The sequence below is a fragment of the Coturnix japonica genome, chromosome 12 (assembly GCF_054131305.1).
Source record: "Coturnix japonica strain WE chromosome 12, WE-NBRP24, whole genome shotgun sequence".
Taxonomy (NCBI): Eukaryota; Metazoa; Chordata; class Aves; order Galliformes; family Phasianidae; genus Coturnix; species Coturnix japonica.
This window is the reverse complement of record NC_140674.1, coordinates 7,158,398-7,176,583: the sequence shown is the minus strand read 5'-3', so window position 1 is coordinate 7,176,583 and position 18,186 is coordinate 7,158,398. Positions and strand designations below refer to the sequence as shown.

Here is an 18,186-nt window from a genome sequence, read left to right as displayed (position 1 = left end):
CATAGGCCTTACTCTTACAAGACGGCACCTGCAACAGAGATGAGCTAGACAACGGGAAGATAAAGGGACATCAGGAGACCTATGGAGGCCTTTTATCTGCATCCCCTTAGCAGAAATGATAACAGAACAGCAAACGGTCCTCTGGGGAATGTAATAGCTGTTCTCTTCCAGGACAGTTACTGGGAACTGGAGTATTAACTCTTTAACTCCCAGAGCACTACCTGATGTTATGATGTGGAATACTGATAACCAAAAACCATAAAACCGTGACATTGAGTAACTTCTGTAATTACTGGTAGTAATTTAATAACTTTAAAATCTTCAAATTCCACAATTTCAAATCCAAACGCTGAATTCAATGAGAAGCTGACATGGTTAACCATTGGACAGCAGCCCCAGATCAGCAATACTGCATCCTGAATTATGTAAGGAACAACAACAGATATTGCAATTTTAAAGCAAAGTTCACAAAGAATTACTGCTTGTCCCAGGACACCAAATAAAGCAAGGAATACCAGTGAGGCACAGATATATGAATCATACAGATGCCCAAATGCAAAACCAAAGAATTTATATCTGTTCACAATCTTACCTAAAAATCTCTCTCTTTCTCTCTCTCCCCTTCTTTTCTCTAGTGAGCTTTATGTTCTTATTCTTCCAAAGTATTTGGAAAAGCAACTCTGTCAAAGATGGAAAAGAAAGAAATTTAATACAATAAAAAAAATCATTGCTTCAAATGTTTCAGCTCATGAAAGTCAAGCACTCTCTCTTGGACATTTGCTGATTGCTCCTACTTCCTCCTACTGGTCAAAATGTCAGCTCCTTTCTACCCTTCCACACCTCGATTCAGTAAGAAAAACCTTATAAGAAGGATGTATTTGGGAACTCTGGCAGCACACAAACTAGTCAGATTCAGCATAATCAACCTGCCCAAGGTTAAAGATTTCACAGCACTATGTAAAGTAGATTTCTTAACATTTCTGCATGTTAAGAAATATTTTGTAGTTGCATAGGAACCTTTCACCACATCTGGCAGTTAACTCAGAAATCAGTGGGCAGTTGGCTTGGCTGCAAGTAGCCACCACAGATATACCCTGTGTCCATAGGGAGCTTGCTCAGTTCTAAATAAGGTTTCCAAGGTAGGGCAGAGTATCATATGAAGGTAGCACTATTTCCATGTAGGAGAACTTAAATCAAAAGGTGCCGATATAGATGTTGTAGGTCTGTGTAGAGCCAATTTGTAAGTGTCTTCCTGTAACAAAACAGCTGGATTCCTCCATAAGATATTACATCTGCAGTGGCACCTGGATTTATGAGCATTCTTATGAGCAAGAAGATTATAAGAATCACAAGAAGAAATCTCAGTTCTCCTACAGGAGCCAAACAGGAAGCAGTAGAGTATGAGCTGAATTTAAGAATCCTGATTATAACTAGTGATGCACAGGCACTGCTGAAGTGCACTTCCCAGAGTATTCATTGATGCCTTTTATTCAGTCTTTCTCACTATTTATTGTTTCCCAGCCTCTAATAGCCCAGGTAATGGAAACTTGGGTAAACGGGCCATATGAAACAAAAACCAGCAAACACAAAAATCACAAAACTGCTTAATGTAAATATTAGTAATCTGAGAAAGTGCAAGACTTAACAGAGAAATGGACAGAGACAGAAGTAGCACTAACAGCAACAGAAATAGAAGCATTTTTGTTTCTGTTTCTCAGGGAACAAACATCTGCTGTTTTAAAAGACAGACTGTAAACCTGCACTCATTGTTTACAAAAAAGCAACCAAATGGTGGTGATATTCAACAAAAAAACTTTATTTCAAGTGGGTAAAAACTGATGTGGGGACAGAATGAATTTTCTCTAGCAATGTTGCAACTCCGGCTTTTTCTGCCTCACACAAAGAACTATTAAAACAGGTCTTCCTGCTCAAAGCAGAATCAATACTTTAAGTCAAAGATGCCTAATATTCTCCAAAATATGGCCTTATAAGCAAACAATAATGCATATTTTAGATAAGTAAGTCACACTGTGCAGAAGAGTAAATCATAACAACCTCAAAAACAAGCCCACAATAAAATTCTTAAGACCACACTGGAAATGAAAGAAGATATTCAGTTCACAAATCTATCTGTCTGAAGCCTGAGAATGAGTAAAAAATAGAAAAAACACAAAATACATTTCCTTTTTTCACTTCTCCTTTTGAAGGTAAAAAATTTCTAAGTACAGCATATATATAGCATCGCTATATATTTTCTCTGAGATTTGCCCACATGAACACTGCAATGATTTAATGCTTTTATCTACAATGATAGTGTTTTTTAAAAAATAAAGAAATAAGTAAATAAGAATAAAAAATCATTGTGACCATTTGAGGAATTTCAAGTAAATTTCTAATTGAATTTTAAGGATTGTTTATTTCCTGAATGGTTGCCATGTCATGAATAAATGAGACTATAGACAATTTGGAAAGCAATATTCAGAATTATACTTAGCAGTAAATTATGCATTGCAGAGATCAAAAGGATAGGTTTTGCAAAGCTTTGATTGGAATCATCCTCAACATCGCTTTACATCATTCCTTATATCATACTGCAGATTAGCAAGAAGACGAATGCGATGTACAGAGTCACTTAAAAGAAACCAGCAACAATTAACCTAAAGCCATAATGAAGTTAATCAGAAAACTGATTAGTTTGAAAACAAAGACAAGAAAACTTTTATAGCGACAGTGCATCTCTTTTGGACAATCAGAACAACTGAAAATGGAAAAAAATGTTCCCATTTTAAAATTACACAATTTTCTTAACCTGTGTTCTGACTGAAGAGACATTATGCAGCTAGAAGCATATGTTGAAAGTAATACAGTGAGACATATTTTATAGCTACTTCACAAGACTTTTCATCAAAAGAAAATAATGTTACAAATACAATCCATTCTTGGCAATAAGGCCTTACCAGGTGTGAATGCAATTCAGAACAGACTACCCAAAGCCAGTTGTCTCTGGCGTTTATGCTTACTATTCCCATACAAAAACTGATCATCCTGACACTGCCCCCTGTTGATATGAACAGTGTAAATTATTGGATTCTGTAGGCAACTCTGAAACATATGGTTTTTTCTTTTGTAGCTATATCCTTTTTTCTTTTCAGGATTCAGTTGCCTGGAACTAAGCCATGATCTGGTACCAATCAAACCAGTGGACTAATTTACTCCAGTAATAATTATAATTTTTTTTGAATGAGGGAAAACATGAAGGGGGTTGGCTCAATATCATGCTGCATTTCAGGCAGCATCCTACTCTACTGTTACAGTGATCTTCATCTGCTAACACTTTATCATTGTCTAAGTTGTACATCTATAAATCGCTAGTTTTCCAGTAACAGAGTATACATATGTGTCAAATGAACACTTAAAATTATAACAATGTATTTCCAGCCTCATCATACTTCTTGGCATTTGCAGGATCACCTTGCCAGTCTCAATTACAAATTCCATACTACAATACTATTTATGACCAGAAGCTAAAGAATTCTTGACCATCTTCTTATAACTTTTCTGCATTAAATTGTTGCCTCCGCTCTTTTTTCTGTTTCATATTTGGATTATTAAGGGATTTCCCAAACTGACTTTCATGCACTGACCATCAGTTTGCCACATTTCTCGATCCTCTCATGGACCTTGTCCAGTAACAAAATCCAAAAGTACAAACAATACACTTAACACTCTACTGGCATACACTGACTGTACAAGGAGCTACTGAGATTAAAAGTGGACATGGCACTGCCCAAGATCCATCAATCCTAACATAAGCCACAAGAAATTTCATTTTGGTGGAACGCATGTAAGCCAGTAATTTCAAGGCCTTTCTTTTGTGTGTTTTGTTTTGTTTGCTTGTTTGTCTTAAGTGAACTGCAGAAAATATATATATATGTATGTATGTGTATATATATATACATATATATACACACACACACATATATGTGTGTTTCACAATAATAAATAATGTATTTTAACTACATAAAATTTATATGCAGAGTGTTTTACATGGTTTCAATGATCCACGCTGTAACAGCTTAAACTAAGACAATCACATGGGCTTAATAAAGTCAGTGGTAATAAAAAAGAAAAGCTTTACTTTAAGAGGAAAATATTTATATTAGAGGCAATAATTATATCGTATTTTTCATCCCCAGAAGTGCTTTTTAAGTGTCATCTGGTGGTTTGCTAGGAAGACTGAGAGCCAGAATTGAATTTCTTCTCCCCACTGCCACCGACTCGCTGTGTGGCCTTGGACCAATCACTTCTTGTCGGATTCTCAGCAATGCCAGGCACCCATCCCAGTACCGCTGAAAAATCAGACCATCAGTTTCCTTGAGCCTCATTTTCTCCATCTGTTAAATGAGTTTAGTTGCTCCATTTTGTAGGGCTGTCAGGAGCATTAATCAGTATTTGTAGGATGTCTGGAGATTCTCAAATAAGAGAGTGCTACAGCAATCTATTTACTGCACTCTCCTTCCTGTGTCAAAGAACAGGAGTCACTCCCTGAGGTGGAGTAGAGGTGCCTGTAAAGTGTAAAAAATAGGAAGTGGGATAAAAGTGAAGGAACAGTGTTTCTCAGTTCTTATTAGCAATGAGTATACCCTACCAGCTGTACTGCAATACCTCCTGAGAGCCACTGTCCAGCACAGACTCTTCCAAGAACTCTGCTCCATGGGTACATCAGAATAGGAAGAGGACTACATAAGGAAGCTAAATGCAAACTAATTAAAACACTAATTGCACACAAGGGCTGCTGGAATGCACTGGATCAATTTTCATTGTCATCATTATAGCAGAGCCAAAGAACTTCAAAGGCTTTATACCACATTTTGCGAGACATACAAGAATTAGGTTCTAAAACAACTTCTAAATATTCTATTCTCCCAGGAAAATTTGGTATTCAGTTACAGTCAACTAAGCCAAATCCTTATTTTGTATGGAAACATAATTGTTAGAAACTGTCTTCTCCCACTCCTCCTCCCAGCACAGAAAGGCTTCCGATATGTTTAAGGCCATTCAAACTACTTTTAACCACTTACTTTTCCAAGTTTTAATGTTTATTCTGGCACGCATTAAAAAGAGAGCAGCCAGCAGGTCGAGGAAGGTAACCTTCCCCCTCAACTCTGCCCTGGTGAGGCCACATGCAGAATATTGTGTCCAGTTCTGGGCTCCCCAGTTCAAAAAAGACAGGGATCTCCTAGAAAGAATCCAGCAGAGGGTCACAGTTATGATAAAGGGCCTTGAGCATCTGTCCTATGAGGAAAGACCGAGTAACATGGCTCTATTTCACTTCAGGAAAAGAAGGCTGAGGGGGATCCAATTCATATTTATAAATACTAAAGAAAGGTGGGGGGCAAATGGATAAGTCCAGGCTCTTCTCAGTACTATGTAGTGACAGGACAAGGAACATGAGAAGTTCCAAACATGCAGAAGCACAAACTTCTTTACAATATGAGTAACAGAGCACTGGAACAGGTTGCCCAAAGAGGTTGTGGAGTCTCCTTTAAAATGTAGTATCTCTTCAAGACAGAGTATATAGCTTAATGTATATTCAATATATTTTCTGTGAACAGGTCCAACCTTTGAGAGGAGGCACGCATTATTACTATCATACCCAACAGCTATCAATAAATGGTCATTTTAGAAGGATCATTTCGACAGGATCACCTTAGAATATCCCTGCACTTGCTTTCAAGGTCAGCTACCAACTCCTTTAACAGCGCTCAGAGCACGATGGCAAAATTTGGTCAACACCTCTCGTCACGGGGTTACCCCTAGATGCAAGTCCGTGTCAGGGGGGCACAGGGCCCGGAAAAAAAAAAAAAAAAAGAAGAAAAGAAAAAAAGGAAAAAAAAAAAACAAAAGAAAAAAAAAAAAAAGACAAAGGAGCGCAGGAAAACTAAAACAAAAGGGAAGGGGTTTGCAGCGACCCGGCCAGCGCCGGCCACGCGCACCGGGAGAGGGGGAAGGGCAGAGACTGAGCAGATTGTTTTAACAAAGAGAAAACACAACGGCAACGGTCTGAGGAGGAACGGGAACTGACTAAACCTAACCAAAACAAATAAAACAAGAGAAAGAAGAGTAACCAAAGTAGGAGACAAACCACGATAGCTCGACGGCAGCACGTGCTTTGCTCCGCGACGAGCTGAGACGGCCAGAAACAAAGAGCGGCGACAGTCCGGTCCGCAGTCCCACCCCGCTTCCTCTTCGAACCAAGTCCTCCGGGGACGCCGCCCCTCCCCTCCGCGAACCCAAAATGGCTGTAACACTGAACCATAGCATAGACTCTTTAACTGCCACTTTTCTGCATGATGCTCTGATGTGGAATACCGACAACAGAACTCACAAAACCACACCTCTTCATCTGAGCATTGTATGCTTGCCACAGCAATACATCAATTCAGCGTGTGATTATTGGGTTGCAGGGTTTTTATTTGTTTTTTCCTGATTTACTGTTATTGCCTTCAAAAAGTTTAACTACTAGCTCACTCCTCTCTCTGTTTATTGAATTTTGCAGTTCTGAGAATCCAACCTCACACTGCACCTCCTGGTGAAGAAGGAGACCACCTTGTTTGAGGGCTGTAGGAAGACTGTGACTTCTAGCCCATAATGTAGAATTTACTCCTTCATAAAATCAATCTCAATTTGTTCCTTCCTGCTCTAAGGATACAGGTGAAGGACTGGCTTCGTTTTTCACTCCAGTGTTACACCACTGACCACAGTGGAATTACACACAATTGATACTGGCTAAAGAAAGAAGAGAATAAAGCCCCCCTCCTGATCACAAAGATGTTCAAACATTGTACTTCTTTGTAGACCTTTGAGACATAATTCAGTTGGTGCGTTAACATCATAAAAGTGATATTTAAACTTATTTTTTTTAACAATTCAGTGCCCAGCTGGGAGGTGCAAAGCTACAATCAATATAGTAACCATACAACAGATGAGTTTCAAGCACTGCCCATTAGGCTTTATGGATTGCTTTAAAGTGAGCTTTAAAAAAAAATAACACAGAAAGCAATTAAAAGACCCACACTACCATTTCAGCTTTGACAATCCGTTATATGATCCTCATTTTGAAGATCTAGGGGAGAATAAAAACCTAACCTTTTAGACCTTGGAAACAGGTGAGTGTATTAGACAGCTGGGCTCATGAATGTCATACTGTCCCTCCATTTTTACTAATGGCTGAGCTCGTTCTCAAATACCAGCAGGGAACTGAATTTATCTCAAAGGGTACAAAATGAGGCTTCTTCTGAAATTGACAAACAGAGAAGAGAGAGACAGACACTGACAGGCAGTTACTCAACAGTTGTTTTACACCCTGTATAACAGCTGTGACTACAAAAATACAACATTTAAATGAAGAACATACATATGTATGTGTGCATGTGCACATATATAAATAAATGTAAAGATCTATGTTACTTATTTAGGAAGAAAAGATTCCTCAGGTGATCTGTAATCTGGGGGTTTTTCAAAACTCAATCAGTGATACTATTCTCCTTTTGGAAGTGCCCACAGATCTGTACCATATGGAGATAACCAGAATCCCTGATTTGGATACATGTACTGAACTGCATATATGTGATATAACAATCAGAACAATCAACACAATGGTATGGTGATACAGGAGGCACAACAACAAATACAACTAATACAACTAGAGCGTGATGGAAAAGTGCTTACCCACCTCTGAAGATCTAGGCTTACAAGGGAAACTCCACACGAAAAGGACCACCAACCAGACACCCTCCCCCAGAGGCAATCAGCCCCCAAATGAGGTCTAAGAGAGGTGCAGCCAGGCTCCATCCCTTCTGGTCACACCACTGAATTGCCTTCACCTGTGCTCCCAGGACTGACCGGGTCTTTTCCCCAGGTGCTCAATCAGTGGTTCAGGCTGTGACTCAACAGTTACCATACATCCTGATAAAACACTGGCATGTTACACCTTTCAATCCATTGTTGATACATATAATGAAGCTCAAGTGTACTCTTGTACAGTTTTAGGTAATAAAAAGTCCTTTTAATTTTTGAAGCCATAATATAGTTACAGGAATTAACAGGTGAAGTTAAAATATGAAGAAATCACTTAGGGAAAAAACAAACAAACAAACAAACAAACAAAAAAACCTCCCTCAGTATTTGCCAAACTGAACTAACACCAGAGCTGTACGTGATTTCAGTGCAGTACTAAGGCTGATACCTGCTTTTAGAGTTTGATTCTGTGTACTGTAACATACACATATGATAGTGTTTAAGAACAGTTGCATTCCTCTTGCATGCCTATAAGAATGAATGCATTTGTAGCACAGCTTCAAGAGAAAGAAAAAGATCCCATCATGAAAAGCTGTGCTGTGAATCTAGTGTCAGTAAACAGCATACAGCTGCAGTGTGAGACTGCCATACATTGCTTCAAGTCAGCCAGCAGCGCATATGCTAAATGCATACTGATTTAAGGCCTGATCCTTAAAGATACTATACAAATTCAGAGGCCATATTCCAGTCTATAGATGATATATAAAACACCTGTATGAATTTTAAGAGGCAACTCTAAGTAAGAATTTGAAGTATATGGTTAAAAAATATACAGCAATAATATAATGCTTGAGCCTGTTCTAAATTCAGTGGTGATTTCGACAACCTTTGCAATGAGCCTTAAGACTACAAGTTATTAAAACATAGAACTTAATCAAGTAATTCTGCTTCCTTGCTGATTCAATCAGCTTTATCCTCTCCACTTCTAGATACAGAGGAACCAAGTGACAGAATTATCATTACTTTGCTATTAATAGGAAATATAAGCCTTTTTTTTTTCTACTAAAAATGCAAGGATGTAAATATATAATTTCTACTTCCACTTCTATTGATTGATATAATTTTCTCCCTTACTTTCCAGAGCAAGGATCAGGAAAATTGATATTCTACGCTTTCTTCCATGAAAAGGACTTCACAGAGAAGCACTTTGTGACACAGTCCCTGTGAACAGCGTCATCGGTGATTCACCAGAAAAGAATTAGTAACTTCATGATTTGTCTGGATAAACCTAGACTTGTACTGCAAAAGGTTTCACTTGTAACTATCACAATGAAGAAAAATAATTTCCTAATTCATATGTTATTTTTCTTTCCAAGACTGCTGCAATATCATGCATTCATGTATATTTCAACTATAAAGTGTGCTGAAAGAGATTCCCAGCTCATCTAACAGTGAGAACAATGCATTAGATTTCACTGTCTGTAATACTGCCAGAAATTACTTGAGGCACACAGTAAGACAATACACAATCTTTCAGACTTCAATAGTTTCTACATGTTTATTCCTTCCACTCTTCCTTTAGTCAGTCTTTGGGCATAGGTATTTTATATCTACTACATCAGAACTGTCACATCAGTTGAGATGCAGAGATGCTAATAAAAGTAATGTAATCAAGTAACAATAAAGGTTGTTGATTCACATTTGTAACTCAATTTACAAATAATTTATATTTGTATCTATCAGGTAGCACTGTGAATAGTACAAATGTGGGTAAACTACATTTGAGATTTGAGTTCTATCCATTTAGTTTGATGCTGTACTGTGCAAAGACAGATTTGCTGTAGTCTGCCTGATCAGTTTTGGTATATTTGTAGCATATCTTGCTGTATCAGATCTGACATTTCTTTTCAAAGCTTAGAGTTTTCCCTCCATGTTTATTCTGCAGTGTAGTGGCATCTGGGTTTCAATATTCTTTGCTTTTTGACAATCTTACAATGCTCTGCTCCTGGACAGAAAAACACCAGGGTTGTTATAACTTAATACAGCTGGATCACAAAGCTGTGATCAGCCTAAAGTTCTGAGAGACCATTTTTAATGCCTGTGTTCCAGTTCTGCAATTAGAAGTCTTAGAAGGCTCTGGGGAGACCTCACTGCGGTCTTCCAGTACTTGAAGGGAGAGTTTAAACGGGAGGGGGAATGCCTGTTTATGAGGGTGGATAGTGATAGGACAAGGAGGAATGGTTTTAAGACAGGGGAGGTTTAGGTTAGAGATTAGGAGAAAGTTCTTCACACAGAGGGTGGTGGCACACTGCAATAGATGATCACATTTTGTGCCAAACTCCACTCATGAAACCTCTGCTTCATTACTATGGAACCTACACAAAAACTTCAAAAGCCTCAAACTCTGCTTGAACTTTTGGTTCTGTATTCCAATGTTTGCTTGCAAAATCTACTGTTAGAAATAAGGTCACTCAGTTTAAAAAACTTTAAAAATACAAAGATCATTATTTTTCAAAATAGAAATTTCTTAAGCAGATTGGCAGAAGAATTTAAAAGCTTTGGTAAACCTTCTATGCATCAAGGAAAGGTCCAGAAAGTCTGTAGTGTTTCCTGTCCATCACACGTATCTGTATTAGAATATTTGTCCAAGGAATTTAGTAGATAATATGATTTTTACTAATAGAAGCAATGAATAAAATCAAGCATTTGGATACAAAATGCCATCCATTATTGGCACAAATTCAAATATATGACTGATTGCTGTCTTTCATATGAATATCAAAATTTTTTCAGTAATATAAGTAATACAGCAAAGTAAAATAGTTGGTAAACGTAATGTATTTCATGAATCAGAATTTGATGGATTAATCCACATAGATTTATAAATCACATCAGGATTTTCCCTCTCAAGCAGAACTTGCTTTTTATCTATTTTTTTTTTTTTCCCCATGGATTCTGAAACAAAACGTTCTGAGCCGACATGTCCAAACGATGTGTTAACTCTCCGGGGTTTTTCCAGAAAGCTGAAAGACCACAAGAGCAAAGTGTGCAGTCCAGATGAACTTGGCAAGCACTCTCATGAGGCCACAGAGACTGGAACAAGTGCAAATATTAATGTAGTTCACATGCCCTTAAAGGATGCACTATCAGAAGTTCATCTACAGCTGAAAATCAGCACTCAGACCCGAAGCAGTGAAGTCATCATCTGCAACAAGCTCCCATTAGTAAACAAATCTTTTTATTATTTTTCTTATTTTTTGGTCTCTGTTTCATTCAGAGGGATTTTTAAAAATATTTTTCTGCAGGAAAAAAACCCAAAATGCTGATCATTTACTTTGTACTGTGCCAAATGGAGGTATGCTGAAGTACGTCACGTGGTACACTGGCATTATTTTACCTATTTATTCAACACAGGGAAGAATATGAAGCCATGTTCACATACTCTCTCAAGGTAGAGAAGGACACTTGAGAGGAGACCTTCTAAGCAAGTACAACTGGGAGACAATCCCAGGTCAAAGATGAAGGGTATGGAGTCAGGCAGAAACAAGAGCTTCCTAGGCTGTTAGTTTTTGCAGCCTTTTTGTGATACTTGTGAAACTGCAGAGTTGAGTAATTCAGCAGGAACTGACAGAAGCCTTTACTAAGCCTTCTTCTCCCTTCCCTTCTTCTCTCCGTCTCTCTCTCCCACTACAGTTCTTCATAGTTCACTTTAGTCTTTATTTCAGCATTTTAATATTGACAAGAAAAAGTTCAGCAATCCTGAACTTCCTGATGTCTTTCACAGATTCCTGACTGAAAGTGACAGCTGTCCCCAGTTAACCTCAATACAATTTTCAAAAGTCCTGTGAAACTTTTCAAAGCCTACGTCAACAGCCCTCAGTAACCATGTCAAACTCCACAAAACCAGTGCTGTGTTTTACTTATCCATTCTTTACCTTTCGAGACTCAATAAAATATGCTGGCTTCTTTGTCCTTTAAATGTATTTTAATTCCAGCTTACTGACCACACTGATTATAAGATAGCTGACACCAGCTACCTATGAGAATTCAGACACACTGTATATTAGAGGAAATAGTGCAGGGCTTTAGTACACGGCTATGGTTACTGTAGAGAAAAGAATCAAATATCGTTAAAAATGTATATGGTAACTTTATGAGACAAATTCTTTAAGATACAGTTTTAGAGGCACCATATACACCTACAAGTAGGTAATGGCTATTTTAAAATATTAGCTCCTGAAGACCTAACACTTTAAGGCAATTTTACTCAATTTAATACAGGTATTTAAAAAATTCTGACCAAATAATGACCATCTGCAGAATCAATGGGAACTCTAAGGCATCTTTATTAGTGGCTATTCATACACATACTCTGCTATAAATCTTCTTCTTTCCACTCTCGTATAACTGTCAGGTTTAGAACACTTCTTCATATGAGATTATATTAGGAACAATAGAAATGGGAATGAGGACATTAAGATCCTTCATTTCAGGTGGGGAAAAGAAGGTGGAAACTGGCAGCAAACCAAAAACCATCCACTGTAAAATCCAGGCTTAATATTCAAAACAAGTTTTTACTAGTACCATTTTAAATTAAACTGGAATCCTTTTTAATTACAGGATAATTTCCTTGAGACTTCCTACACAGTCCTATTTTTAGAGTGAATATGAGCCATTGTGGCAAACAGTTTTTCATTCTTGAAGTGCTATCATGAGGATGTGCCTGTCTCCAAGACATGAGTTACGGTGCAGATGGTAGCTTGGGGAAATCCAGCTGATATTCCAAATGCTCTGATACCTCCCTCCCTTTATGCCCCTGCAAGCTAAACAACCAGTCCTGCTCTGTTCACTTGATCCCAGTACAAGTACTTTCTAATCAAGCAAAATAAAATTTAAAAGAAGTATCATTTACCTTTGCTGTTGACTTTAATTAAATGTATTCCACTCTGGTGCTGGCACTCGCTCTGAACCTTTTGCTATGCAAATTTCAAGGCTAACTTCTATTCAGAGAACAACAAGTGTACACTTGAGAATGAGTTGGCATCTTTTCAGTGCTACTTGTGTTTAAGTGCACTCTCAGGTGTTTACCTTATCCTTCACAACAGCCTCTTCTCTTTCCAATTAGAATAATTAGAGAACAACCAGAAAAGCAAAACCTTTGTTTCTTTTTATCCACAGTAGATCAAATAAGACTATATTTCATTCTGAAAATTAAAGCTCCTAATTTCATGCCCCAAGCACCTGAATTCATGTATTTAGGTAGGAGACATTTGTAACGCAGCTATCAGCTGCATTCACACACCCCCAGAAGATCACCAACTCTGCTGCTGCTCTTGCAATTCGATACAGCAGGGCATTTCGAGGAATTTATTTTGAGATCTTTAAGTGTTGCTGTTGTTACACATTAACCAAAACTAGCCCCCAAGATTAACAGTACTGTGTGCCTGTACCAAGCACTGAGATCAGTTCCAAATCAACCTGAAAGGTTTTAGACTGTTTCTGTCTGAACCAGAAGAGAGAAAGACAATCAATCACTCTCTCTGCACTGCATGTTACAAGTCCATTCACAGACCTCTGCTCATTCACTAAATCATGAATACAAGGGAAATTTATATCAATTACTACTATCCAGTAAAGAAGATGAATTGCTTCCTTAGACTTAATTTCCAGAAAGGGAAAGCTAAAGAACATCATAACTTTGCCTATCACGCACTAAGTAAAATACCTCTCTCTCTCTCTCTGAGTAAGAGCTGCAAGGAGAAACAGTGACAGAAAAAAAAAAAAAAAAAAAAGTAGGAAAAACAAACAAACAAACAAACTAGCAACAATCCTCTTGTTGGGCTATCTCTTTGTACCTGTAAGGAAGTCAGAAATGGGAGTCTTCATCCTGTCTCCACACTGCGCTCAGCTGCAATACAGCTAAACATACAACTACAAACAGGACTAAGATCTCAATTGCCGAGTGAGCTCTAATAATATGAACTAATTTCTGTAATCATTGCTTAACCATTGAGGCTTCACTTGAGAAAAAGAGACCCAGTTTACAGCAGCCCTGTAGTCAAATGCCATATGAAGCCAAATGTTCTTTTATGAAAGGTCCCATTAGTCAATTCAATCCTTTCAGGGATTACTGGAACTGTCTGAGCTATGTCAGAAAAACCACTAGGTACACATGCAGATTTACCAACTTTCCTCATGGCACCTGGATGTACCTCCCTGCAGCAGTTCCAGGAGTGTGAACAAATAGCTCTATGCAGAGCCTGGGAGAGCAACCCATTTCAACCCATTTGATAGTATACCTGACCCACAGCACAATGGGGGCATTTCCCCATTTGGCTTCAGCACTAAGGTTTGTGCCTTTGTGTAGAAATATGACATGAGATACTTCAGCATCACCACTGCCATCAGGACCAACGTAAAGGTTTAGAGTATAATACAAGTGTTCAAAGAAATGAAACTGAAACCCTGTCAGGTAATGAAACTCTGAAAAATCCTCAGTACATAAAAATTGCTTTCAGAACATCCAAACCCACTAAATAAAATGAAAATCTAAAATGAAGCAGGAGACTGTGGAATGATCCTGAGAGCTGAAATCTTCATTTCTGTCAGATGGCTAGAGAATCAAATCCCAGAAACATGAACTGTGTGTGGAAACTGTCCCATCTGCAGACAAAAATTGTTATCAAGAATCTCCAAAAGGAGCAATGAGTCTCTTTCTGTTAAATATCTTAGCCTCCATTTAGCTGAAGCACTATACTATTACCCACACTACTCAAATGAGCTTAGCTCCAGTTGTGTCCACCTGCACATTTTGATAAGCACATACTCAGGTTCATCTCTTCCTACCTTGCCCCCTCACCTTAACTGTTTCTTCACCACACAGAGTGACAGTGCTTTCCCTGCTGTTGGTTCAATTTCTGTGCTTACAACAGGCATGACTATTTTTAACAGTTTGAGGATTTTTCAGTTTTCAAGTAGGACAGAAATGCGCCTTATTTGCCTATGATCTTCCTTAGACATTTAAAGAGTTGAGAAAAGTATGAAAACACACCAGACAATCAGAACCAAGGCATGTATACCATTTTGATATCTGTTTAGTATACAAATAGTGGGAAGACAGTAGGAAGACAGCTGAGATTCAGGCCTCATAATGAAAACTTAGCAAACACCTAAGCATGGGGACTCTCAAGTTGTCCATATAATACTTACTAAAGCACATATATTGGCTCAGAAATAGAAAACTTAGACAGCTTTTGTTAACAAACACTTTCCTTCTTCAAATACAGAAGTATTTAAGTTAGCAGAGTTTGTCTTCAGTTGTATTACCTGTATAAATATTGAAATTGTTTTATCAAACCAGTAGAAATTAAAAGTGAGTCCTTGAGCTCACTGCAAGACAGTGGATAACAATAACACTGGGTTTGTTTTTGCTTGTAATGAGGAAAACGATGGTTGATTTCATTTCAGAAGTACAGTAAAATCACAGTAAGAGAAGAGCTCAATCCCTCACTTTTACATAATCCAGTGGTTTAAAAATACATTATGTAGAAAATAGGTCTGTTCTCTTCTCATTTACACCAGCCGTAATAACTAGCCTACCATCTACTTTGGCTTGTTGGATTGGTTTGATGCTCTATCATTTGTAAGAAACCACTGGCTTATGCAGGATTACTGCTAATACAGTCATAACAAGATGAGATTTAACCATGGTAGATTTGTAAAAAAGTTTTCTCCTGTGTAACCATAATTCTGCATATAAATTCTCAACTTTCGCTATAACAGCTCAAAAACATTTTGTAGGTGCTCTGTAAAGGTGGTCTTCCAGATTGTCTTTTCATAATGTGAACATGCTTTACTTGCTTATTTCGGGTATTATTCTTTGTATATATGCATGCAAAAATAGCAACAATTTCATTTATCAGGACACAAATGAGTATATATATTTATCAACAACAATAAGGATTTGTAGAATAGTGAATTATAGAATCATAATACTGATTGAAAAAAGTTCTTGCATGGGGGAATAACTGCTAAGCAATTATAGTAGCTGCTTTTCTAACCTAAGTCTTACTTTCAAGATGATTTCAACATGCTCATGGCACTAATGTTTTTATGACACTGATTATCTAAAATTTCAGAAGTTGTCAAAACTTTTGAAAATGGTACAACTTCAACTTCCTTTACCTTCTGTTATGTTAAAAACCTACAGAGGCATTTCAGAAAGTGTCTTTACATAACACAATATCCTTCCCCATAGGTTGACATACATATTTCAGTCTAGTTCAGTAACGGTCAGCATCATTCCTTAGTTCTGCTGTTCAATACTTTTCCTCGGATAGATATTCCAGTGAGTCCTTTCACTGTACCACTAGTATTGCTGTACCATAAGAATAAAATAATGTTCCCACTTCTTCAGGCCAAGATCGACCCAGTCCACACTGTCATGTTTCCCATGCTGGATAAGTGGGAAAAAGCATAAGATTAAGACATGCACAGTGCCTCTTCACCCAGTTTTGGCAGCAAATAGTTGAGGAACTTTCAAAGCTGGACACCATCTCTATTCTTATTTAAAGAACTGAAGATGAAGATATTCTTCAATAATGCATTGTGGTTTTAGTATTAACATCATTACTATAACTGACATTTTCCTGGAAATTTTAACCTCTATTCTAGTCAAATGATCACACAAGAATCTAACTTTTCATCACACTGATTATATGTTGTATTCATATGGCATACTTCTATTTTAGCAAAGTGAGTTTCAGTGGTCTCTCTCTATAATCAGCAGAAAATCATTTATGGAGTCAGATTCAGAACAGTAGGTTTACCTTCTGTTTCAGCTCTTATTGTGTTTTGCATATTACTTGGAGATAAACAGGAATGATGTACAAAAATTTTCTTCCCAAGAAGCCTTGCTTACATCAATATCTCTCCTAAAAGAAAAGAAAAACAAGAAAGATTTATTTTAATTATTTATATATATATATATAAGAAATATCGCACATATTCCAAGCCAACTGCATGATTTTTTTCCTGATAGTACAGGGCTGACAATACAAAATCTCATGATTTATTCTGCTTGTATATCTATCTCAGTTTTATTTCTCTTATTCTGTTTTGTTTTGTTTTTCCTTCTTTTTCTGAATAATGATAAAATGTAAAGATCTGCAGCAGCTGCCTATAAAGTTCATTGTTTTCCTGAGAACTAGAACTGCCTAACTAAAAGAATATACACACATTCTGGATAAATACAGTATATCACTTAAATGTTAGAGTATTAAGAACAACAGAGGCACTCCTGAAAAATATTCCATACTTCACTGGATTCCCAGTGTCTCAAAGTACAACCAGCGTAAATCCACCAGTTTACGACGACTCACATCATAACTCGTTAACTAGATTCACATCGTAACTAGGTCAGCATTATTTTATACACAAAAGGTGTCGCTCTTTTTCTGTTTTACAACCACTTTTGCTGAAGAATTATGTAGAATGAACTCTAACAGCAAATTCTTTAAGCCTCCAGCAGTTTATCTCTGGCATGGGATTGACAGTAAACAGAGAATAAAAGTTGCTAAGAGATAAATTTCTCAGTTATTTAACTGCCAAATATTTGGTGCCTGCGGGCTGACTTCATACTACTGACAGGCTTCTTTTCCTCCAAAACTGCAGCTTTGAGGAATGTTTCTGTCTGATAAAATAAGAATGCAGGTACAAACGTCACTAGTAAACCTCTGAGAAAAAAGATACTGGAACTGTAACACTGAGTTCTCAGATTTTAACAAACTCTGTGATTCTCACTTCTTCACCATTAATTTCTCAGTTATTTGTATATACACTAGAACTATGTGTTCTAATAATGTACTGTTCCTGAAATTGAGAGAACTAAAACCCTGCAGTTTTCACATCCTGAGGAAAGAGTGGGAAATGGAAAATTATTTCACTGCTAGAAATTAAGTTAATTACCACTTTTTTTCCCCCTGCTTTATTGGTTCATGTCGTTGTTTGTTTGTTTTGCAGCACACTGTATCACTGATAACAAGCAACCAAGAATTAGTAGGGTTTTTTTGGTGTGTTTTTTTTGTTTGGTTGGTTGTTGGAACTCCATGCATCCTCCCATTCTGAGGCTGGTAAGAGCAAACACATCTGATGTAGGATCCTACAGCTTCACTGAACTGTTTATCCTAAAACATTTTCCAGCAGTTGGAATTCCTACACAAAAACTACACTTCAAGTAGAAAAGATTTGCCTCAGTTATCATTTTCAGATCCTTTAGAAGTAGTCTATGGTTGTTAGAAAGAAACTTCAGATTTTTTTGCTTTAAAAATATCCTCATAGCTGGGAAGCTGACACCAAGTATCTCCAAAAACTTTCTGGACAATTTAT

General features: G+C 37.4%; 1 long non-coding RNA gene across 1 annotated transcript in view; it reads right to left on the bottom strand.

The window, feature by feature from the left end:
* LOC146758842 (uncharacterized) overlaps positions 1-18,186 on the bottom strand; it is a 210,120-nt gene that overhangs the window by 110,046 nt on the left and 81,888 nt on the right. The window contains exons 2-3 of the long non-coding RNA XR_014933521.1: positions 16,629-16,733; positions 593-680 (exon numbers count right to left, since the gene is read on the bottom strand). This is a non-coding gene — a long non-coding RNA (uncharacterized LOC146758842). The remainder of the gene's footprint in view (positions 1-592; positions 681-16,628; positions 16,734-18,186) is intronic.